Here is a 24,540-nt window from a genome sequence, read left to right as displayed (position 1 = left end):
CCAGCACCTATCTGCCAAACGACACCAAGGTTACTGGGAGAAGCTGAAATATTCATAATATATGCAAAACCACCGCTGTCCATGGGCAGTGTTCATTGGAATTCAAGAGCGAGCTTCAAACCTTTGACAACTGCTTAAGTAATTAGTTGCTGGGAGAGTAGATTCCCCCTCCCTACTTCTGCACCCTCCCTCCACATAGCAGCTGAAAGTAAATATTAGAGCATTTTATCTTTTCAGTTTGATGGTATAGTTACATGCATTAAGGAGCGATAGCAAGAATTTCAGTCTACATTTATCTAGCGATTATTTAAAATGAAATAATACATGAAATTGACTGGCTTAAGGGACAGAATAAAAGTATTTTGAAGAACTGAACCAAATTTCACTAGTATGTATATTTTATATGTATAATTGATTCCACGTAAAATAAAAAGCAAAAAAGGAAACAAATAATAAAACAGCATTTAAAAACTACACAAGCTATTTGGGTTTTTTTTTAAAAGGTGGCTCATGCCTTATTCTACTGTATCTGACTTACAGATTTTGGCCAATGTATTATTAATAGCAGACACCAAAGAACAACATGTTTTTGTGTTGAAACAATAGCAGAATTCAGTGTTGGACACAGGCCCGAACTCCTTTTCTGCTGTATCTTCACCGCGCCCAGCCATCCTGTCCTCAACTGCTACTCACTGGTCACTTTCGTCAAGGCTGGGAGCTGCTGCACAATGAGAATCATGCCCAAATTGGAGCAGAGCCAAAGCTCATTCAAACCGACTCCCCGTGCCTAACGCATTACCTCGGTTTATTAATCTGAAGAGACCGTGTTTTTGTGTTTACTAAGCATGATTCACCTCTAATTAAGGTGAAATAATTACACTTAAAAGGAGCAGGGAGGCAAGATAAATGTTCAAAGACGAGAGCACCTCTTGACACAGGAAGAATTGCTTGCCACAACAATGCAGGACAGCCAAATTAATCACATGGCTCGCCAGAGCTATTAAAGCCAATTTATAGCATAAGATAATCTCCAAACTCACAGAGCAATCCACATATATGTCACTATGTATTAAAGATTTCTTAAATGATGTGATTCCATATTTTTATATAGTTTTTATCATTTCTCAAAATCATTCTCTTTATATACTTTCAAACATTTTATCCTTGAATTTGTGACATTTATTGATGTATTTATAGAACAAAGAGGCCAAATGAAAGGCTTGTGATCATTAAATGCTGGGCAGACTGAGCTATGGCAAATACAAATGTAAAAAAAAAATGTCATGGCATTTTATTGAAAAAAAAAGTGTGAAATAGAAGCTGACTAACTGGGCATATGGACATGTAAGCCTGACTCCAAGGCTTGGCTCAGCAGTCATGGCTAGTGTGAACAATTGGACCACCCCTTTTTATGAGCACAAGTGTCCTTGTCCTTGGTGAGGCCAAGGTCGATGTGGCCCCTTCCCCCCTCCCTCCCGCTGTGGTGCTTCCACTGGCCATTCATTTGGGCCGGCGATGGCTCTAATAACATCTCCATCACATTAAAGCCGAACCAGGCTGAGGAGATGTTAATACTCCCCTACACTCGCTGCCGGGAAATTGGTCATGTATTACAACAAGTGCTTTTTAAGAGCCTCCCCAGCTAAGTCTGTGGAAGCCAGCAGATATTCATGGCTGCCTGCGTGTGAAGCTCTTAACACGGTGGATTTTCAAGTTGTGACAGTTCAAGGGAAGCAGCACTGTTAACATATTCAGAATGGTGCTGTAGCAAGGCCATTCCCCCAATTCCTCTTTGCATCTCCACTGCTTGGCTGACAAGGTTGCCCATGATTTTTTTTTAAAAGAGAAGATTAGGGATGGATGCTGTAAACACTCAACTAGGGTCTTTTCAAAGGACGATATGAAATTGTAAATACCATTTTAAACACCAGGTGAACAGAGTTTTAGATTTTTATTCAGTTTTACTGGAAGTTTTCCAATAAAATTTGTTCATTTCAAGTCGTTTGATTCTTTTTTGAATAAATAGTGTAGTAATCTAAATATTACAAATAAGTCATGTGACTTACAAAGACAGCTTGACCAAGTGTAACCTCCCACTCATCAGCACTACCCAGCAACCACACTCACAGCTCTGATACAGTCTTATTTTCTTTTTATATACATGAAACAAACAGAAAAATCTCAGTGTTTCAATATACTTTTTTGTATTTACTTAAAAAAGTTATGTCAAGTGATTCCACCAAAAACGCCTAAAAAAACTGGTTGCATTTAACTCTAACATGTTGAACTGACTCAACAGCATGCCATTGAGTTAACCTGCCAAATGACTAAATAACACGAATGACTACAGTAAACTTAAATAAAACAAATTTATTCAGTAAATTGAACTAAATAAGATTCTTTAAAACCAACAATAGTGAGGTTTTATTTGTTTGAGTGTGTTTTGACAGGTCATCTCATGAAGTCAACTCAACATTTTAGATAAAAATTACCAATCAGTTTCAAAGGAGCTACTCCAGCTGTGTAAAATTACTTGGCATAAATCTTTTTCACATTGTGGAGAACTCATTTAAGTCCTCACTGATTTTAGAATTACCACTGCAAAGCACCTGTCACATAGACTGTAGCATTTTCCACACTTTTGATTTTTTTCCTTTCATTTACAATCTTACACTCCTCATATGTACTTAAAGGTTCACTACTCATAACGTTAAGTCATGTCAAAATTGACGTAGTCTTTTATTACAGGATTCAGGTGATTGAAGTCTTCTATTGAGAGAAATATCTATGAAAAAACTCATCAGGTCACTGTGTTCTGTCAAACAGGGGAACATCTGACCGTAAGAGCCAGTGGTGGGGTGGCTGTAGCTCAGGTGATAGAGCAGGTCATCTACTCAGATGGTTGGTGGTTCGATCCTTGGCTGCTTCAGTCTGCATGCCAAATATCCTTGGACAAGATACTAACTCTGCATTGCATCTATCAGACTATGAATGTGTGTGAATGCCTTTTAAGCTGAATTTCTCATTGTATTCTCCTGGTTACAGTGAAGGCACAAGAAATGATCAGAGTTAAGGAAAACACAAACACTACTGAGAAAAAATATAAAACATTTCAAACCAATTACCTGTTCACATCCAGATTAATGCATTTCATTTTTTTCAGTAGATTAGGGCTCTGGTGGTATAGGCTACGTGTCACTCTTGGTCACCATGGTGAGAGAGGGATTGATGGATCCCATTGGCGAGTGAAGATGTATACATCATGTTGGTCCAGGGCTGCTGCATCCAGATGGATCCTGGCCATCTATTGTCTGTCAGGGACACAGCTGTCTGACAAGGGTTGTTCCCTCTTCTCCTCCTTTCTTATGGTGCTAAGGAGTTTATTCGCCAGATAGCCTGAAGTCCCCATAAGGGCAGGCAGCTTTTTCTATCCACGCACAAGGTTTTCAAGGTGAAGCTGTACTACACATTGCATCTTTGTTTTTCTGGCATCACACCAGTGCAGCTGAGCTTACTGTGTAATTTAATGTTGCTAAAATTACATTATTTTCAGTGGAACATTGCGTGGTAAAAGTGTGGAACTTAGCAAATTGAAGGAAGTATTGTGGAAAGTGATGGAAACAGAAAATAAATTGACATTCCTGTTTTTAATACAAAAAAAATCAGATCATGCTTTCGGGTGTTTGTTTGTTTGTTTTTTACAAGAAAATAACTCTGGTAATGATCCATCCATTCAATTCAGGGTCACGGTTGGGGTGGAGCCTTTCTCAGCTGTCATGGAGTGACAAGCAGGGTACACCCTGGACAGGTCACCAGTCTAACACAAAAAGACAGACCACCATTCACATTCACAGCCAATTTAGAACATGGACAACAGGAGGAAGCCAGAGTACCAGGAGAGAGCCCACACAGACACGGGGAGAACATCCAGACTCCACACAGATTCAAACCCAGGAAATGTGGATTATTAAACATTAGGTCTCTCTCCTCCAAGTCTCTGTTAGTACATGACTTAATAATTGATCAACAAATTGACTTACTCTGCCTTACAGAAACCTGGTTGCAGCAGGATGATTATGTTAGTCTAAACGAATCAACACCCCCGAGTCATTCTAACTACCAGAAACTTTGAAGCACAGGCCGAGGGGGCGGTGTGGCAGCAATTTTTCACACCAGCCTATTTATCAACCAAAGATCAAAACAGGCATTTAATTCATTTGAAAGCCTGATGCACCCCAGCTGTAAAACTCAGAAACCAGTCTTATTTGTTATCATCTATCGTCCGCCTGGGCCTTACACAGAGTTTCTGTCTGATTTCTCAGACTTTTTATCTGATTTAGTGCTCAGCTCAGATAAAATAATTATTGTGGGTGATTTTAACATCCATGTAGATGCTAAAAATGACAGCCTCAACATGGTATTTAATCTGTTATTAGACTCAATTGGTTTCTCTCAAAATGTAAAAGAACCCACCCACCACTTTAATCACACTCTAGATCTTGTTTTAACATATGGCATAGAAACTGAACATTCAACAGTGTTTCTTGAAAACCCTCTCCTGTCTGATCATTTCCTGATAACATTTACATTTATCACAGTAGATGTCTTTCTGAAAGTTCTGTATTTAAGTTTAATAATATAATCCACCCACTGTTATCATCTTCAATGCCCTGCACCAACATAGAGCAGAGCAGCTATCTGAACGCTACTCCAACAGAGGTCGATCATCTTGTTAATAATTTTACCTCCTCACTACATACGACTCTGGATACTGTAGCTCCTGTGAAAAATAAGGCTTCAAATTAGAAGTACCTGACTCCGTGGTATAATTCTCAAACACGTAGCCTAAAGCAGATAACTCGTAAGCTGGAGAGGAAATGGCGTGTCACAAATTTAGAGGATCATCATTTAGCCTGGAGAAATAGTTTGCTGCTTTATAAGAAAGCCCTCCGCAAAGCTAGAACATCTTACTATTTGAGCCAACCATCCCTTTAACGTTACCTAGTAATGACTTCATGAACTTCTTCACAAATAAAATTTTAATCATTAGAGAAAAAATTACCAATAATCATCCCACAGATGTAATATTATCTACAGCTACTCTTAGTACCATTGATATTTATTTAGAATCTTTTTCTCCAATTGATCTTTCTGAGTTAACTTCAATAATTACTTCCTCCAAACCATCAACGTGTCTTTTAGACCCCATTCCTACAAAACTGCTCAAAGAAGTCCTGCCATTAATTAATTCTTCAATCATAAATATGATCAACCTATCTCTAATGATCGGCTATGTACCACAGGCCTTCAAGCTAGCTGAAGTTAAACCTTTACTCAAAAAGCCATCTCTAGACCCAGCAGTCTTAGCTAATTATAGGCCAATCTCCAACCTTCCTTTCATATCAGAAATCGTTGAAAGAGTAGTTGTCAAACAGCTAACAGATCATCTGCAGAGGAATGGTTTATTTGAAGAGTTTCAGTCAGGTTTCAGAGTTCAGCACAGCACAGAAACAGCTTTAGTGAAGGTTACAAATGATCTTCTTATGGCCTCTGACAGTGGACTCATCTCTGTGCTTGTCCTGCTAGACCTTAGTGCAGCATTCGATACTGTTGACCATAATATTCTATTAGAGTGATTAGAACATGCTGTAGGTATTACAGGTACTGCACTGCAGTGGTTTGTATCATATCTATCTAATAGACTTCATTTTGTGCATGTAAATGGAGAGTCCTCTTCACACACTGAGGTTAATTATGGAGTTCCACAGGGTTCAGTGCTAGGACCAATTCTGTTTACATTATACATGCTTCCCTTAGGCAGTATCATTAGAAGACATAGCATACATTTTCACTGCTATGCAGATGACACCCAGCTCTATCTATTCATGAAGCCAGATAACACACACCAATTAGTTAAACTGCAGGAATGTCTTAAAGACATAAAGACCTGGATGGCCGCTAACTTTCTGCTCTTAATTCAGATAAAACTGAGGTTATTTTACTCGGCCCTGAAAATCCTAGAAATATGGTATCTAACCAGATTCTTACTCTGGATGGCATTACCTTGGCCTCCAGTAATGCTGTGAGGAACCTTGGAGTCATTTTTGACCAAGACATGTCCTTCAATGCACATATTAAACAAATATGTAAGACTGCTTTCTTCCATTTGCGCGACATCTCTGAAATTAGAAATATCCTGTCTCAGAGTGACACTGAAAAACTAGTTCACGCAGTTATTACTTCCAGGCTGGACTACTGTAATTCATTATTATCAGGATGTAACAAAAACTCCCCGAAAAACCTTCAGTTAATCCAAAATGCTGCAGCAAGGGTACTGACAGGGGCTAGAAAGAGAGAGCATATTTCTCCTGTATTGGCTTTTCTTCATTGGCTTCCTGTTAAATCCAGAATTGAATTCAAAATTCTGCTCCTCACATACAAGGTCTTAAATAATCAGGCCCCATCTTATCTTATCACCCCATTAGAGCACTTCGCTCTCGCACTGCAGGCTTACTTGTTGTTCCTAGAGTAATTAAAAGTACTTTTTAAACCATCCAAAAAACCTTCCCAACTCGTGTAAATCTACAGTTTTACTTCTTTGGTCTTCACTGAGTTCCTTGGACATTCCATTTGTACTGAGAGCTGAGAAACATGGAAGACTGTCTGGTGATTTTAATTATAAATAAAATTATTTTATTTTTCTAACAGTTAGAAACCCAAATTATCATCTCAGGATGCAATAGTACACAAGCCACAGTTAAATGGCATAGTAAGGAGAGGAAGGTTTGTGTTCACAATGGATGGTTCCGTCGATCGTTCTCCTCAGATCCAAAACACTTAGCATGTTATTCAAAGAAGAAGCAATGAAATTTGTTTTAAAAAATTACACTTCAAATACTACCTTTGTAAAATTTTCAATATATAGAGATTAAAGTATTTGCTAGCCATTGAATTATAGTTTTATTTACATTTATTTACATTTTACATCACAACCAACTGTTGGAAATAGAGAAATAGGGTCGAGAGCTTGTTCGTGGCAATCAAAAGAACAATTGCCATTATTATTGTGTTTCAAGGCTAGTTCAAAATCGTACTTTTATTATTCTTTCAAACCACAGTATATAGACTTAGAGCAAATGGAAGAGGAGAGATAGGGGAAAAACTAAAAATAGTTGGTTGAAATTTGGAAATGAGTATTATCAAGTATTTTGTTGTCTTTTAATCTGTATATTTATTATAAAAATTGAGCACATCATTGATTTTCTTGTGTTTCAAATGGGCAACTAACCACTGACATTGCAAACTGTGAGGCTGTGAATTGCCTTGTTCATTTAACATATTTATCCCTACGTAAACTAAACTAAAACAAATTCAGGACCGATACCAACCATAGGAAAGTTGGTCCATGTGAGACAGCAAGTAAAACTACAATATCAATATTCAAAAAGGCATGACACTTTAGTTTGTTCTATCACTACCTTGCAGATGGACAAGCCCACTGCAGTTGGTCCAAATTCAGAGTGCATAATTGTAAAATTATGACCCAAGCTGCACAAATCTGAAGCTCTAGCTAGCATTTAGGTCATTTAGAATCTTAAGCACATCGGTGGGCTTTAATATGTTTATAGGTGAATGTTGTTGCTTTTGACAGAGCCCAACTAACACCGTCTAGTTTAAGCTGTCTCTTTGCTAGGACTCTTGAGTTTTGATTTCAGAGACGTATCAATCTTTTTGTCTAATTCTAGACAAAAACAGAGCAGTTATTCTCAAAATGTTGCACTGGTTCTTTAACAGAAACAAGTGTGATAACTGTGCACACACACTCTCACACTCCAGCCAGCTACTTCATTGCTTCCCCCTGTGGTGTGAGTTGGGACCAGGGAAGCATGGACTTATTCACTGTCTGCCTACTTGGTTCTAATAGTCTGGCACAGCGTGACTGACGCTGGCCCTCTCAGCAGTGATTGAGTGTATTGATCCTGATCCGCTGCCGCCGGCGTGCTCCCTGGACACCAGGCGGGAGGAGACCAACAATCAGATCCTTCACTGAGGGAAAAAGCCCTCCTCATCTGCCTTAATCATCCGATCGATGATTAGCGCGCCAGCCCACTCATGTCTTTCTCTTGCTGACAAAGACATCTCCTCAGTCTGTGTGTGCACGTGTGTGTGTCTGTGTTTAAATCCTTACCTTCTTCTGTTTATTTCTTCCTCAGCTTTGGTGAGCACGTGGAAACATAAGTGAAGCGAAACAGAAATATTCTACAGCGAGAAGGGCTTCTGCTGAGCAATCGTTTTGTTTGAGTGAAAGTGAGGAAGATGGAGAGTAGCTGATTACAAGGAGAAGAGGACAGGGGAACAGAGAAACAGATGTAGGATAGACAAAGAAAGGTGGGGGGATGTAATGGAATTTCATAATGGAAACTGGTGAATTACCAGATGCGTTCTGGGACTGGGATGCTTTAAACATTCCTCCATCTTCCACCCCGACCCCCTATTTGTTGGCAGTGGGGCACTTCTGCCTTGTTCTTCTGCCCACTATTGGTAGGGCCACAAACTGCTCCCATCACCTGGCATTGGTCCAGCTCTCACTTGTCAAGCTTTTAATCTGATTGTTAACCCAGTCCTAAGCGGCAGCACCGGAGGTTCTGTTTGCTCATGAAAGATATTGTGATTGATTGAGCGAAGTCCACAGCTACAGTATTTCAGGGTTGTTGTTGTCCAACCATTTAAATGTGCGGATTATCAAAACTGGTTCACGTGCTCTGCTTCTCAGGCAGAACCTTTATCTCTTTTGTTTTTTTCTCTCCTACTTTCTTAAATTAAGTTGTTCTCATCCCAAGGTCGCCCCTGTGCTTGTATGGCCTTGTGCAGCACAATGGAAGCATTATTTTTCCAGAGAGCACAATTTTCTGACCATTTCACCACTCTCCTGACAACATGTCATTCATTGTAGTTACAATACCTCACACTCAACATATTCTGAGAATTGTCTACTTTATGCTTTTCATCAAATGGAACAAGGCCTTGTCTTGCATGAAGCGTCCGCTGAAAGCTTGTAACAACTGCTCCAGTCTGTATAGGGGTGGAAAAAGTAGCTGAGGGTAAGGGTACTATTTGTCCTGAGAGCCAAGGACAGAAACAGCAAGAGAAGGCAGAAAGAAAGAGAAGGAATACTGAAGTGGAGGCTCTTTCTGTAAGCACATCCCCTTAACACACTCGAGCAGCCTACTCATCAAATTTTGTGACATTTCAGTGAAACTTTTCAAGGCTGCTGCTTTCTGCCCACCAGTGACAAATGCTCACTGCAATATCTGAGAAAAAATCCTGAGAAAGTTATCTGAGTGAGCTCATGAGCTCTGTCTTCTTGCTGTCGAGGATAAACGTACACCTATATAATGCATAGTATCCACTAATGAGCCCTTCTGTTGCACGTAGAGTACAACAGAGTCTAGCACATGATTACCACAGCCCTTCACCGTGCACGAGGAAAATGCCAGCCAACGGCTTCTAAGTGCTCATTTCAATTACCTTCTATTAGGAATTCCAGCATTTACTGCCCCTCACCAAGAACCCACTTCTGCTGCCCACCCACTAACCTACACACACTCAATCTAGCACCCCAATGGGCCAAGAGCCCGTAAAGCATACCAACCGGCAAAACAATGCATGATGTAAGTTTGGAGAGCCACTTCATCGAGAGAATCAGGCTGCAACTGTCTCTGGAGATGTAAAGCGGAAGAGGGGGAAGAAGCAGGAAACAGAATGACTGTTTTTAGAAGATCCACTTCTTCTTGATGAAGCAAAATCATTCCCCCCCCTCCTTGGTGAAAATTGGTCTTGTGAATACAGAGGATAACTAACACTAAAAATGGGTAGTTAGTGTTCAAGTGGAGTTCTCCAACTTGCAAACTGCCTATCAAATATGTGTGGAGGGCTTTTCCTTGAAACCAAATGCTGGAGTGCTCCCTCAAAGTAAGCAAAACAAAAATGAGAAGCAAGATTAGACAAAAGGAGGATTTGTAAAGTATAGGGAATTAATCCAGTGCTTTCAGGAAGCATAAACAACTGATGATGATTTTGCTTTATGATGCTTGTTGGCTATGGCCCAAACAAAAAGAAGAGAGTGGGAAAACAGCACACAACATCAGTCTTCACTAATGCTTGACTGACAGTCTGTTTGGTGTGACATGAGACAACCGCCCTGTTGTTTCAATTCTCAATTCTGCAGGAGATGATGGAGGGTGTTGATTGTTGTGTCATTCCCATGACAAAAAGGAGGCAGGGGAACCAATTAGTTGCAATAGCTTTCAACATTCCCCTCCAACCAGGATAAGACACAGAGGTTTGCACTAAGGCTCACTTGACTCTGCCACTGGCTTAATTATAAAGAAGGGATGTTTTCCCAAGGCTGGAACATGCACACATATTACTAATTCATTCTCCTTGCATGAATATATTGAATTTTGTATGCAGTGTGGTTTGGATGCATAAATAGTGGCATTTTTTGTACTGATGACCAGGCATTTTGTGCATATAGCATTCAGACGTGGAAAAAGAGATTGCCTGTGGGCATCAGTGATCACTTCTCAGGGAAAAAAATAGTTGGTGATGATAGACCAAGTCTTCACTTTTCAGCACTTTTTTTGTTCATAACTCCCTCAAGGGTCATGGAAGCAGTCTTTTCTAAAATAATCTGTGTACCAGAAATGTCATCAGTTTGTTGTACGGTCACTGGCAAGTCTATGAATTCTATTGATCTATTGCAAATGGATCCAAAGATATCAAAATTCATCTTGCCAAACCTGTTACTTTTTACAGGCCTGCACAGTATGTGTTTTAACATGGTAATAGCACATACCATGATACACCATTAAATAGGTAGTTTTATTTAATGCTTGCATCATCCAAATAAATACAGAATAATGATGCAAAAAAGTAAAACAGTACTGGCAAATATACTAGCAACAACAAAAGAAATTTTGCTAATCTAAGATTTCCAAAAAAAATCTGAATAAATCTACATCAAAATCTTTTGCTATATGTTTATTTGCATTTAGAAATATAAACTTGATGAAAAGGTTAATATTTGAGATATTGTCATCAAGCACAGAATTTAATTATGCATCCATAAGATATAAATAAGCTAAGCTCATCAATAAAAATGTAGGATACCTGAGAGCAAAGAGTAGCAAAACTGATAATCATCAAATTTACAATCTTTGCAATATATTCTAATACTAATACTAATTCACAGGGACAGACTCATCCTTTTGCATAATGCATATGTAATAATGATAATATATTTATATAATACTTTGTAATATAGTGTATTTTATTTTAATCTTTTATCTTTATCGAGCAGGGGGAAACTCCTCTACTTTTTTTTTTATCAGAAGGGCACCATGAAAATGCTCCATCCCTTTTGTGCTGCAAGTATCACTCACACAGATAGCATTGGATTAAAACAAACTACATGCCAGTTTGACTTGGTTCAAACTTGATTTTTTATTTATTTATTTTTTTTAAACTGAGATCAATTTTACGATGCTCCATTAGCCCCTTTTAACATCCAAGACAGCAAACAGTATTTTAGCTGGAGCCTCAGCATGCAAAGACTAAATAAATATTGGGTGCCAGCTGTAGCAATGGCTGAAATTTATCTCTGTGTGTTTATTGAATATTGGATATTAATACTGATGCAATGGCAGGGTTGCCATGTATTCAATGATTCTTTGATCCTATGTGTGCGATACCTGAAAGTATAGGTAGGTTTCACGCTCAGCTTCCTGGAATTAAAACATAATGTCAGCCAAGAAATGTAAAGTGCAGCTTCATTAGCTTTTACTTAACAGCATTGAAGTTTTTCACAGTGAATTTTTTTTTTTTATTCTAACAAATCATCTGCAGGGGTTGTTGCTGACTTGTTGGACTTCACTGTGTGAATGGTTCATCACATATGGCAGCTGCAAGCTTTCAGGCCAACTTGCTGAATTTGATGGATAGTGAAAAGGCCTTCGGGCAGCATGTGTTGGCCCTCCCTATCTAACGCTTTCTTTCCTTTTTTCTGCCTTTGTTTCTTCTTCTCCAACTTGCTCCCCGCGCCTATTGATTATCAGAACTTCCTCTCGACAACTTCCTCTCTAATATCTCCTTTCCTCAGCGTGTCTTCACTCCTCTGACTGTTGGAGGTTCTCCAGCACTCTCCAAACAGGTCTGATCCTTAACAAAGGTGAGGGGCTGGAGCTCGTTGTATTCCAGCACAGCAGAGGTGAACAGAGAGAGGTCTGTGTTCCTGGCACTCGATTCCTTCAGCATGCTGTCACGTCTCTTCAACTCTCCCCTTCTCTGATGTTACCTGACAGGTTAGGGTGTGTGTGTGTGTGTGTGTGTGTGTGTGTGTGTGTGTGTGTGTGTGTGTGTGTGTGTGTGTGTGTGTTACATGCGTTCTGCAGTGAGGGGTAAGGTAGAGGGGGAGGGAGGAGGACAAACAACAGGATATGGATAGGGTCGGATTGGAGGGGGGCACGAGGGAAAGGATGCTAGGAAGAAATAAAGGTGGGAGGTAATCAAAAGCCGGGTGTATATGTGCGTTGTGGATCTATGTATAAGTGTGTTGGCATCTGTGTCTGTCTATCGATTTGTGTATTTGTGTGAGTGTGTGTGCCATGTACAGGGAGGGTGTGCGATGGCAATGCCTTCAGGCTCCTCCAGGCGTAAGAATCAGTGAGCAGGTGGAGCGCACCGGCAGCGCTGTCTTCTGACGAGTCCCTGCCGTCTCCTGTTTTGTCAGGACCCCTGGAGCAAAGACTGGAGAGCGTGCGTGCATGTGTGTGTGCGCGTATGTGTGTGTTGCGAGCGGCTGGGATGCACTGTGATCATTACAATTCACAATGGCTTTGACAGCGGGGCTCTGGAGCAGTGGACACAGCATATGCCCAGGGAGATAACTGGTTGGCTGACTGCTTATCTTACAGGCTGGCCGCTGTGCTGACTGCGTCCACTTCACTAATGAATCCAAATCTTTTAATTCAACCAGACTTCACTTTGTATACAAGACCTGCTCGGTGAAGCTGATATGTCTGTATTGCATCAGGCAAGGCCATGAGTCTAAATTATTTGTTTGCTCTCAAAGTTGTGATTAATTTTGCAGAAGTCTCGCCTCTATTCAAGTGGATTCAAAACAGCGGACAGAGAGCATGTTTTTGTTTTTGGAATGGAAATATTTGGAACTGCTGCTATAAAATGAAGCCTGTCTATAGTAATATTGCTGGAGAATTGTCATTTGCTCTTACATGCAAACTCCTTCAACAGAGGAAGAGTTGTGTGTGTGTTTATGTGTGACTACCCCAAGTGTGTAAGTGGCTCAGGTGGTAAAGAAAGGACGTCCTAATAATAGCCCCCTGTCTCCACACTGGTCCACAGGCTGTAGCCGTATCGATTCTGCCTCTCCATCTTCAGTGTTGCCCGGCATCGTTATAGAGCCGATACGAAGGGTTTGGTTGGGAATCCTGTGCAGCACAGAGCAGCTATTTCTCCGACCCGAGCTGGATAAAGCCGAACGCCCTGGGGGGAGACAGCAGTGGTTTTTAATTGTTTGTAGTGTTAGTTGGCCATGCTGGAGGCGAGCTCTCCAGGGATGGGCCTCCAGTCCAGGTCCTGACCTCACCGCTTACATACAAACATCAACAACAGCACCAACGTGCTAATGCACATATTCCCACACACATGTGCTGTAGAAATAGTGCCTCAAAACACATAAATACTTGTATTTAATCAAAATCAGAATTAAGAATTATACTAAAGCCTGAAAAGTCTAACAAAAAATCTTTGCTCTGATTTCATCCCCATGATATCCATTACATAGGGATGGAGGTTTTTTTCTTCACATTTCATAGGAACACCAAAGTCATATACAACTCTACATTAACTATATGCAAACTATGGGGATTTCTAAATTGTGGTAACACGTACGATACATAATAAATGTGTTATGAATTTTACTTAAGTGCCTTTTATTCGTGTGCAAGACTAATTCATTCCTAACAGTGAGAACCCAAATGGACTTCTTATGCAGAAAATCTAAAATCTTATCTGTACTTGAGCTTTTTTCCCATCATCTGCAGAAGTGGATGTTTTATCCTTTGATCTGCAGTACATTAAAGTAATACTGTGGGTTTGAAAAAACCATTAGATGGCCTTTTGCAGGGCAGCAGGTCTCTTTTAAAAGCACAATGAACCTCTACACAGATCAGGTTAGAAACTTAGTTAAAGCCACAATAACACATAGTCTCAAATTAGTCTTAAATGGTGTTAGCCCTCAAATAAGACTATTGACTCTTGACCTGTGCTGTTGTGGTTCAATTACACCTACAGCTTTTTCCTGTTTTCAGCTGTTCGGAGCGAGATGGCGAGTTCTCAGAATCACTCGAGAGTTAAAATATTCACATGCTGTGTGTTTTGCCTTCATGCCTGCCTATCTCGCAGTCCGTCTGTCTGTCATCGTGGCAGGTCTTGTTGAATAGAGAGTGGGTCATCTCCCTGACAGAGCTCAACTGGTAGTTATGGCAGCCTCGCCACGGCTGGCTGGCTCCACACAGCCACCAGGAGACAGGGGATCATCAAGTCTGTCCTCCTGCTCCACCACACACATATACGACTGCGTTGCACACAATCAAGTCCTCAATGTCTTAAAAGCAAAACATGCACCTACTATAATAAAGTTGTGAAATCATTACGACATATGCCTGCATGGATTTTACAATTATCACAGGTATGCACTATTAAAACATGTATTTAACTGGAGTTGAATTAAAGCACAAAAGTAAAGTGTTGATGTAAGCAGCAAATTATCAGAGGCTCAGGTATTTTTGTTTTTACTACACCTAAACTTGCATTTTTCAAATGGCGAGCAGGGGGCAACTCCTCTACTTACAAGAAGTAGATTTAGGCTCTGGCTGCCCTACCATACAAGCATGCAGTGTCCTCAGTCAGATGTAAAAATGGTTATGGACAACATACATCAGACATCTTCACAAACCAGCTGTTGACATCCTATCAGAATACAGTCATTAGAATAGACGAACAACTAGCTAGCAACTGAGCAAGGTTAAAACTTTATGTTATCATGACAACAAAAAGTTCTAGCAAAGAGCTAATTTTTTTCTCCTTGTGACAGCTTTTAAAAGAAGACCGAGCTCTTAATAACATTAAGATTAGTGAAAAACCCTAACCCTCGTCCTAGCCTAACCCTGCCTAGGTGAGCTACTACTTTGAACACATTTTAGACTTCATCAGTATAATTAGTATGATAAATGTTTCGTAATGACAAAAACTTTAATCATTACCTTTTAATAGCCATTGTAGATACTCGTATCTATCTGTGTACCAAAATTCATGACATTCTCCTTGACAGCACATCTCCACCACTGGAAAAGCAGCACAATCCGACACCTGGAAGGTTAGAAAATTGTTCTTCTTTTTATAGTTTTTGACTAACATTGTATAGTGTTAAATAAATACTTATATTTCCTAACATAAAAAGTGAAGAGTATTCAACTTTGATATATTTTCGCTGCTTAGGAAAAGCAAAGAGAAAAAAGAAAATAAAAAAGACATAACCCCACCAGTGAATGTCCCAGTTGTTCCACAAAGCCAACAGTGTTTTAATCTTCTTCGCCACTTAATGTCCCATTTAAATGTTCTGCAGTCTTCAAATATGAATCATGAATATCTGCGCCCGGGGGTTGGCCAGCACAGTCTATTAGAATACATCACTACCCTACCAGGGGACCACTTTGTGCATCCCTCTAAAATGTATCATATCTCCACTGTAGAGAGGGAGACATGACTTCATGTGTCTTGTGATGTAAGGATTATTACAATTCATGAAATTCAAACACTTATGGCAGTGCCATTAATTTGAACCATAAGCCATTGGGGAGAGATTTACTGCAGAGTTAAGGGCGATCACACCATTAAAGGACTTGGGAGGAAGATGGAGAGAGACTGCGAGAGATAGCTGGATAGAGCTGGAACTTAGCAATAGCAGCAGCTGTTTGAATTTCATGTATAAGTGCAGCAATTAATATTTCCATTTCATGCTCTAAGGTCAACTTTGCAAACATTTCCGTCAGAATTAGAGGGGGAATCGTTGAGTTCTGAAGGTTCACTAGTTAAACCATAACCCCTGCCTTCTGCTTTGGCTCTATCTCAGACTACATGCAAAAGTGCTGAATTTTGCATGAGCGCCTGAGCGTATAGCAACTGAAACTCTATTGCGTTGTTTACTGATAGTTCCTTGAGGCATCTCACTCCACGCAGCCCATTCCGATAAGACAACGCACACAGCTGTCTCTGGTCGGTGCTGTGTGAAGGTCTTGTTATACAGCAGAACAACAGGCAGAGGTCAGGACATGCAGACATGCTGCTTAGCTTCAAATTGACCAATAACAAAGTGCCCCCCTTGTGTTTATTTGTGAGCTAGAGCTGGTATAAATTCAAGTGACTTCACATTCTGAAACAGAATGGTCGGTCTTTCACACGGTAAGCACAACAAAATGCATTTTTTCTATTGCCAAAATTGAGATTTTTACTGCTGTTTAACATGATACGTTAAAAGTGTTATAGGAAAGATTACCTGACTTTCACCACTGACAGTTATGGCATTATAATTAGGAGAATGTTAGCAAAGGAACAGGAAGCTGTGAACAACAGCTAGCCTGGCACCTGCAAGTTTTACTAATATGTTATGTATGATGTGGGAAGTTTTAAGCAGACAAGAAAAAAAAGGGTATAATTTGATTTTTTTTTTTTTTTGTGGAAAAACTGAAATTTGCAGAAATTAGAGAGAAAAACCTTCAAGTAAACCTTCCATAGCTTACTAGGCACAATACTATATAATACTCGGCCAGCAGCTCCTACAAAATAAAATGAATAGAAGCATGTCTAAGCTGAATACTGCATTTAAATCTAAGATAATAAGTATCTAATCAGTGTCTCAGGGAAAATTTAAAACAAAAAGTTAAACAAGCTCAGTAAAAACTTAGAGCCAGAGGAAAGAGTGAATAAAAAGCAAAAAAAGTAACAAGATTGTGAGAGCAGCTAGTTAGAAAGTTCAATTCAATTCAATTTTATTTATATAGCGCCAAATCACAACAGTCGCCTCAAGGTGCTTTATATTGTAAGGTATACCCTACAATAATACATAGAGAGAGAAAAAACAACAATCATTCAGACTCTACACAGTCTGGCTGAAGCTGGCTGTGTGGAGTGAGCAGGAGGACCCAAGTGCAGGCATGAAAAACAAAACTTTGATTTAACTAAGGACAAGCCATTTATTTAAGGCTGGGTTAACAGTACAAAAATAAAAGGGCAAAGGTGAAACTAAACAATAACTTAGACTGGGTGAACTAAGATTCTAACATGAAAAAACCCTGAACGTGAGCCTGAACCTGAACAGGAAGCTCTGACGTGGATACATAAAAAACCTAGAAACATGACGTGAACATAGCAGACGACCGGACAAGAAATAAATGAAAAAAATATAAGAAAAGTCAAAACACTGGGTCAAACAACCCAGGACCGTGACAGAAAGTAATTATTCTTCAGCTACTCACTTAACAGTGTTTGTAGCTTGTGTCTGGCTCAGCACACACACCACTTTAAAATGGCCAATGGGAAAATAGTGGTTTTCTGATGGCCAGTTTCAATTTATGAAAATGGTTATGAAGTGGGTTATGGGCAATGGAAGAACCTAAAATCAATTTTGACATCAATCTGACCCGCTTTATTTAATATTTTAATTGATAAATATATGTGAGGGTAACTTTTACTGAGGTTCTATCTTCTATGGAAAAAAGTAAATGCAACAGCAGGTTATGATTTACCATAACGGTAAATGGTGTTGGCTCACAAACTTTTTACTTTTAGTCAGATACATAGAAAAAGGTTTCAAAGCAACACACATTGATTTTCTCTAGCCCTTATTTCACCTCACCATAGAGACATGTGTTTGTATGGTGGACTTTCAGAATGAATCCAGCTGACTGTAGTCTTCTCCAAGTGGCTCAAGCTCTGTGTTTGCTATCATTTGTCACATGGCTACAGTGTTATGGGTTCAAACAGAAATTTGCAATGGCTCAGTGCACTCCAACAGCACAGTTTTCCATCTCCGCTCTACCCTGGCCCAGTTTCATTATCCACAAGGTATTCAAGGAGTAATGGCTTCTAGGGCCACAAACCTATTGGCCATTTCAAGTTCTTTGCCCAGACCTTTGTTGTTATTGTTCAAGAACTGTGTGCAAGTGAAGTGTTTGAAGAGACGGAATCGCACGGCCAACTGCAGCCGTACATCTGATTGTGGTAGTAAAAGACGTGATCTCTGAGCAGCTCCTTTGAGGATTTAAATACACATTGTAATCTTTTGCTTTAATGCCAATTTGACAGCAGAAAAGTATAGGGAAAAAAGCCACAGAGAATTTATTTTAAATGTGGCCTTGGTTCTTGCATGCTCCAATCATGCAAGAAATTCTCCACATTCACTGACAATCACACAACTACAGTATATGAAGTAGGAAACTGTATATAAACTTGTTGTCTTTTCCCAGGCATAAAATGATTTTCTGCACCAGTGGCAACAATTAAGGAAATTAATGGCGCTGTATCGTGTCAACAAGTAAAAATAGCTTTGTTTATGTGCTTAAGATTTAGCTTTCTGCTGTGTCTACATTTAAACATTGTCTGAAAACCGGGCCGTCTTTCCTCTGGGGAGTAGCTGTAGTGTAACTTCAGCTCCATTGAACATCACTCTTCACTGGGTTTGAGGTATCTGATTGAGTCCATCCATGTGGAGCGCTATTGAATCAAAAGAGTAAACCTCAAGGATATGGCCCACCACACACGCACGCACGCACGCACGCACACACACACACACACACACACACACTGTGAGCTAGGATAAATCCTCACACTTACAAATGACAGCACACACACAAAACCTCTGAATTTTAAGCAGGTGCACACACTTACAGTTATCCTAGAAATGTTTGGGCAGTTACACAAGTTTTTGTTACTCAGCTGTGGACTGAAACATGTTCAACTCAAAGTGCTATGTTAAATATAGACTTTTCAGCTGTAATTGGAGGTGTTAAACTCTTGAGGAAGCTACTTTTACAAACAGTCCACTGTTTTCAGGGGCTCTGCTGAAATTAGAAATGCTTTTCAGAAGACCTGCTTTAAAAATTAAGCAGGTAAAAGATCTGTAGTTTATTCCAAGTCTGACATTTGAATGGGAAAGCTGTGGTTCTTAATCCAGATCATACATTCAAAGGAGTTCTCAAAACAAGTGAAACAGGCCATGCCTCAGAGCGAGAGAACATTAGGAGTGTCCATATAAGCCATTGTGGTACATTCTGAGAGGAAATAATGAGGCCTGGAGGTCCGTGGTTGATACTGTAGCAATGGTGGATGTTCACAGCTGCAGAAAACTCTCCACCAGAGCGACAAACACGTTTCAGGAGGAAGGCTTGTCATTATCCAAGTCTAAAAAAGATAAGATTCGATAAGAGAAAATACAGAGATCACGCCACAAAGCCTCAGACTTTACCAAAACACATCTAAAGCAGCCAGAAGAGTTTTCTTAGGATAGATGACACTGTGATCAACTTGTGACAAATAAGGAAGCGAAACAAATCTGGGCAAGGCTTAGAGCAGATCATGATCTGAAGCATATTGCATTATGTCGCAACTGAAAATAAGTGTACCATACAGAAGTGGCCAAATCAGGAATTTTCACTTACAAAACTGAAGCCAGAAAGGTTAGAAACAGGCAACAACCAAAGCCAGCTGAAGTAAAGGCCTGGTAAAGCATTACAGAAGAGGACACCCATTCTTTGACAATGTTCAAGGGCTCCAGACTTTAGCCAGTTATTGCCCAGAAGGGGTTTTCTACAAAGAGGTACAAATCAGCATATTATTTATCCTAAACATATTTACATTTGTGCCATATCGTATTGTGCACAATAATGCCAGTATGACACTGTAACAGTGATGTTACAATGAGACAAGCCCAGAAATGCCTGAGAATGAGATCGGAGTGCAAGCAGTTGATGAACCATCACAATGGTTTACAAAATACGCAAGAAATCCATTCTTGTCATGGTCCTGAGTCTGACGACTCAGTGTTTTGTGTTTCTTTATAATATTCTGTGTTCTTGTTTATTCTGAGATGTCTTTGGGTTCGGTTTGCCATTCGTTAGGGTTTTGTTTTGTGCCTGACTGCTCCCACTTCTCTGTGTTCCCTCTGTCTGTCTATAGTGTCACTGTGTCTGCTTGTGAGTCTGTCTGTTCAGTTCAGTGTCTTGTCTGGTTCTCTGTGTCTGTTAGTTTCCTGTTTTATTCTGAAGGTCCTTGTCTTATGTGAGTATGTTCAGTTTACGTTTCCCCTGCCTCGTCTGTTGTGATTTCACTCAGGTGTGATTCCCTCCTGTCTCCCATCCTCTGTTGTCTCTCCCTGTCTCCCTACTTCTCTCGCTTTGGTTTTAGGTTTGTTTTTGTTAGTTGTTCCAGTTTAAGTTTATTCTCGCCTCACCGTTTCTGTTTTTCATCCTCCTCACTAAATAAAGTTCACTCTCGTCACAAGCTGCATCTTGGGTCCTATCTACCACTCCACGTGACAATTCTGACTTAAGGCAGAAATATTAGACTTGTTTTGAGGCAAAAACACATTGTCAAGTACAACCAAACTGTGAAGGGCCATGAAGCCGAGACGCTGGCAGTTGCTGAAGTGCAACCCAGAAGTAAAGGACTCGACCTAGGATGACTTGAACATTCATTGGTTGCATGCCATATGACACGAAGCTGCTTTTACTTAAAATTTCCAGGAAAAACAGTACCCAAGCTACTTTTGTGTTTACATTTGATTTATGTTGTGTCATATTGCTGCATCACTACTGTTGCATGATAATTCAATTTAATTCAATTTTATTTATAGAGTGCCAAATCACAACAACAGTTGCCACAAGGCGCTTTGTATTGTAAGGTAGACCCTACAAAATAGATACAGAGAACAAAACAACAATCATATGACCCCCTATGAGCAAGCACTTTGGCGACAGTGGGAAGGAAAAACTTCCTTTTAACAGGAAGAAACCTCCGGCAGAACCAGGCTCAGGGAGGGGCGGGGCGGGGCCATCTGCCGACCGGTTGGGGTGACAGGAGGAAGACAGGATAAAAGACATGCTGTGGAAGAGCTATACTATATAGTTGCTACTGCTGCTTGCAACTTGTGGCCCTAAATTCACTCTTTGAACTTGGTAGTCTCTCATCACTAATAGCAGCTTGCTGAATGATAAAATGCAGTCTAGTATTTTTTTCTGTATCGTCAGATATAATTTTGAGACTACGTTGCACACCCCAAATTAATGCAGTGTTTTTATTCAGCCCCTTGAATTAAAACTGAGAGTCTGCACTCCAGCTGCATCACGCCAAATAGGGTGGTGGTACGGAGGTAAACCTGTGAAAACTGCGTCAATGTCCAAGAACGTGTAAGAACTGTAAATGTATATGTTTTAAAAACTTCAATTTACGGTCTGGGCATTTGAAATCTTTCAATTCTTAATCTGGTCAGAGTAAAAAAGAATTTTAATTTCAACAACTGATTGAAGCAGAGGAGTCTGTGATTTATCATTTAATCCCAGCATGTGTCATCGGTTCTTCCCACAACACTGAAGAGATTTTTTTATTATAATTATATTGTTCCTGATTGTCACATGTTGATTTGCATTAGTGGTAAAAAATAAATAAATAAATAAATAAATAAAAGCAAATTCCTGCTCTGAGGGAGATTGGTCTGATTTCAAAGAGGCAACAGAGAGAGATAGAGACAGACCGGTCAGCAACAATAACCCTGCACTCACCACTGCAGGAGCCAATGCTGCACTACTCGGCTACACCTCTCAAGTGGTTAATTAAATGAGTCCACGCACAGAGCTAGCACACTACGCTTGGTTTACCATAAACAATGTGATTAAAGCGGCCATGGGGCAGCCAGAATGTAGAGTTGGGAAGAGAAAAAGAACTCCAATCACCATGGAGATGTGTGAGAAAAAAGGTATGAATGCAGATAGGGATGTCATTATTACTTTTTTATTCATTATTTTCATAATGACTGTCATTATGCACAGGCTCTGATTGAATTCCATTTTGTTAGTCAGGTTTGTGGCGAGCAGAATAATTATCACTTAAGTGATATTAAGATTCATGCTGAACATTTTCATGGTCAGAGCCTGTGCATGTGCAAAAGGACTTGCTTGTCTTTGATTATAAAAGAAAAGCAGAAAGAAGTGGAAATGAGTTGTGACTGATTAGAACAGAGACTGTAACGTTGCAGATCGTTTTAAATGCCAAATGGGAATATTACACACACATTTAAATGCACTGTTTTATTGTTTTTACTTTGATTACTTCATGAACAGCATAACCTCTTTTGTTCGAAATGGTAAAATTCAAAAGCACTCATCCAGTCAGTATATAAAAGTGATGCTTACATCGTTAGAGGTGTAACCATCAGTGGACTAATTCATTTACAGCATGTGAAATAAAGTGTATTCATTGATTAAATCTGTGCAGCCATAAAAATGGAGGATAACACGGTCATTTAGTTGCAAAGAGACTTTGCTTTGTGAATCTGTCAGAAGAATCCAACAGTTCTTTATGACGCATAAGAAGAGTTCTTACCAATGTCAGCACATGGTGACACTGTATTTCATTCGATTGTGAAGTCGACAGAGGCCTCGGTGCTCTGTAACTGAACTAATGCATCCGTGAGACGTGGCTGCTTCAAGCAACCGTATTTTATCTCTTTACGCACAATCTTTGGATGATTCTTTTCTTATTGTCAACAAATGTATGGCCTAGTTTTCTTTGTTCATTGTAGCCTACTCAAGCAGGAGGAGGAGGAGCATTTTGTACGGTGGAAAAGTCTCGAGTTTCCCCTCATTTCTTCATGTTTTGGCAGGAAAATACGTGAAAGCTTAAAATGAATCTAATATATGAGGCAAAAACAGAGTTAGCACCATTCTGATGAGCTCGAAAGTCAATATTTGGTGTTATCACGTCTATTCTTGAACACAGCCTGAACTGGGAAACCACTGTACTTTTCTGCACTTTTACTTTTGACAAGATCTCAGCCCCAAACCAGAGCGTCCTCATGAATTCAGATTCATCACTGAGACCTGTCGCCACTAGTTTTCATTCTGCTTCTTATGTAATTCAGCATACCTCAGCCTTTTCTCCCTGTTTGCCTTCCTTAAGAATTACCATTAAAGAGTGACTACATGGAAGCAAAATACAGAGAAATGGGGGAGACTTTTGCACAGTACTGTATGTAGGCAACAGTATATTTCATGGTACAGTAGAATGTAATGCTGTATATATTCTTACATCAGGATGCACTCCATATAAACTAAATACCTCTTCTCCTATAGGAATTTTAACACTGACAGTTTGGCATCAAGTGTGTATATATATATATATATATATATATTCTCCAGTATATATATATTCAATATTCCAGTGAAATCTTAAACATCATATCAACATTTTTTATATAAAATATTTAATATCTTTTCAAAAAAAATTTACTATAAATTTGATATAGTTAAAGGATCACCTTATGTAACCCTGTGCTATCAGATCAGGACTTTTTTGTCATGATTTTTTTTTTTCGCTCTCCAAACCCTTAGCAATCAGGAGATCACAAATATTTTTTATATTTTCCAAAAAAGTCCCTTTTGTTTGTCTCTAAAACAAAAAGATTAGATTAGTGTGTGGCGCTAGGGTTGGGGTCACCACTGATGAGGACTTTGACCAGGTTGATGCTTAATGACTGCAAAATATTGGAGCTGAATTCTTACAAACATAATTTTTATTAAATGATGCTATAAAAAATAAGAAAGAAATGTGGTGGTTTGGGGGTTTGATCGTCTCCAAACATAAAATAAGGAATTTTTGGGCACTGTGTGAAATAATATATTGCTAAAGATAAAACATTCCCTTACTTGCTTTGATTTTGTCAGCTTCATAATATATGCAAGATGAGTTTGTGGCTGTTTTGGCCTTTAAAAGAAGGACACATGAATTCCCAGCTGAATTCTTATTGAGTTCTTCGATGTACTTGCACATCGAAGAACTCTCTGTCTCCGTGTTGTCTTTTCTCTGCTCTGTCTCTCTCTGCCTCACACAGCAGCAGCAGCGGCAGCAGCAGGCAGGCCTGCAGCTTACCAATGCGTTCAGTGAGGGGGGATTTGGCCAGGCTCTAATCAATCACTGACAGATTACCTCCAAAGCCACTTCCACAGCCATTAAAGCAGGACAAATGCAGAATTGCAACTGAACAAGTTGGAGTTTTTAAGCCAACACCAGGACTTCCTGGTTATTTGTCAAAGTCAGTGCTGCTGAGCCGCATGAGTGGTCGTGCGAGCGTGTCTGTGTGTGTGTCTATGTGTGTGTGCACAGGGCTCAGAGGCAAAGCGGGCCAGCCGT

The 24,540-nt window shown here is 39.7% G+C and overlaps 2 protein-coding genes across 2 annotated transcripts in view; one reads left to right on the top strand and one right to left on the bottom strand.

Moving 5' to 3' along the window:
* Positions 1 to 24,540, bottom strand: part of LOC309701459 (uncharacterized protein) — a 138,877-nt gene that overhangs the window by 934 nt on the left and 113,403 nt on the right. The window lies entirely within an intron of this gene.
* LOC309701455 (fidgetin-like) overlaps positions 1 to 24,540 on the top strand; it is a gene marked incomplete at its 5' end in the record, with an annotated part of 79,704 nt that overhangs the window by 18,915 nt on the left and 36,249 nt on the right. The gene's annotated exons all lie outside the window — the stretch shown is intronic.

The sequence above is a fragment of the Aulonocara stuartgranti genome (genome assembly GCF_965226115.1).
Source record: "Aulonocara stuartgranti genome assembly, chromosome: 23".
NCBI classification, from domain to species: domain Eukaryota; kingdom Metazoa; phylum Chordata; class Actinopteri; order Cichliformes; family Cichlidae; genus Aulonocara; species Aulonocara stuartgranti.
The sequence above is the reverse complement of the archived record's forward strand: the minus strand, read 5'-3'. Positions and strand labels throughout refer to the sequence as shown.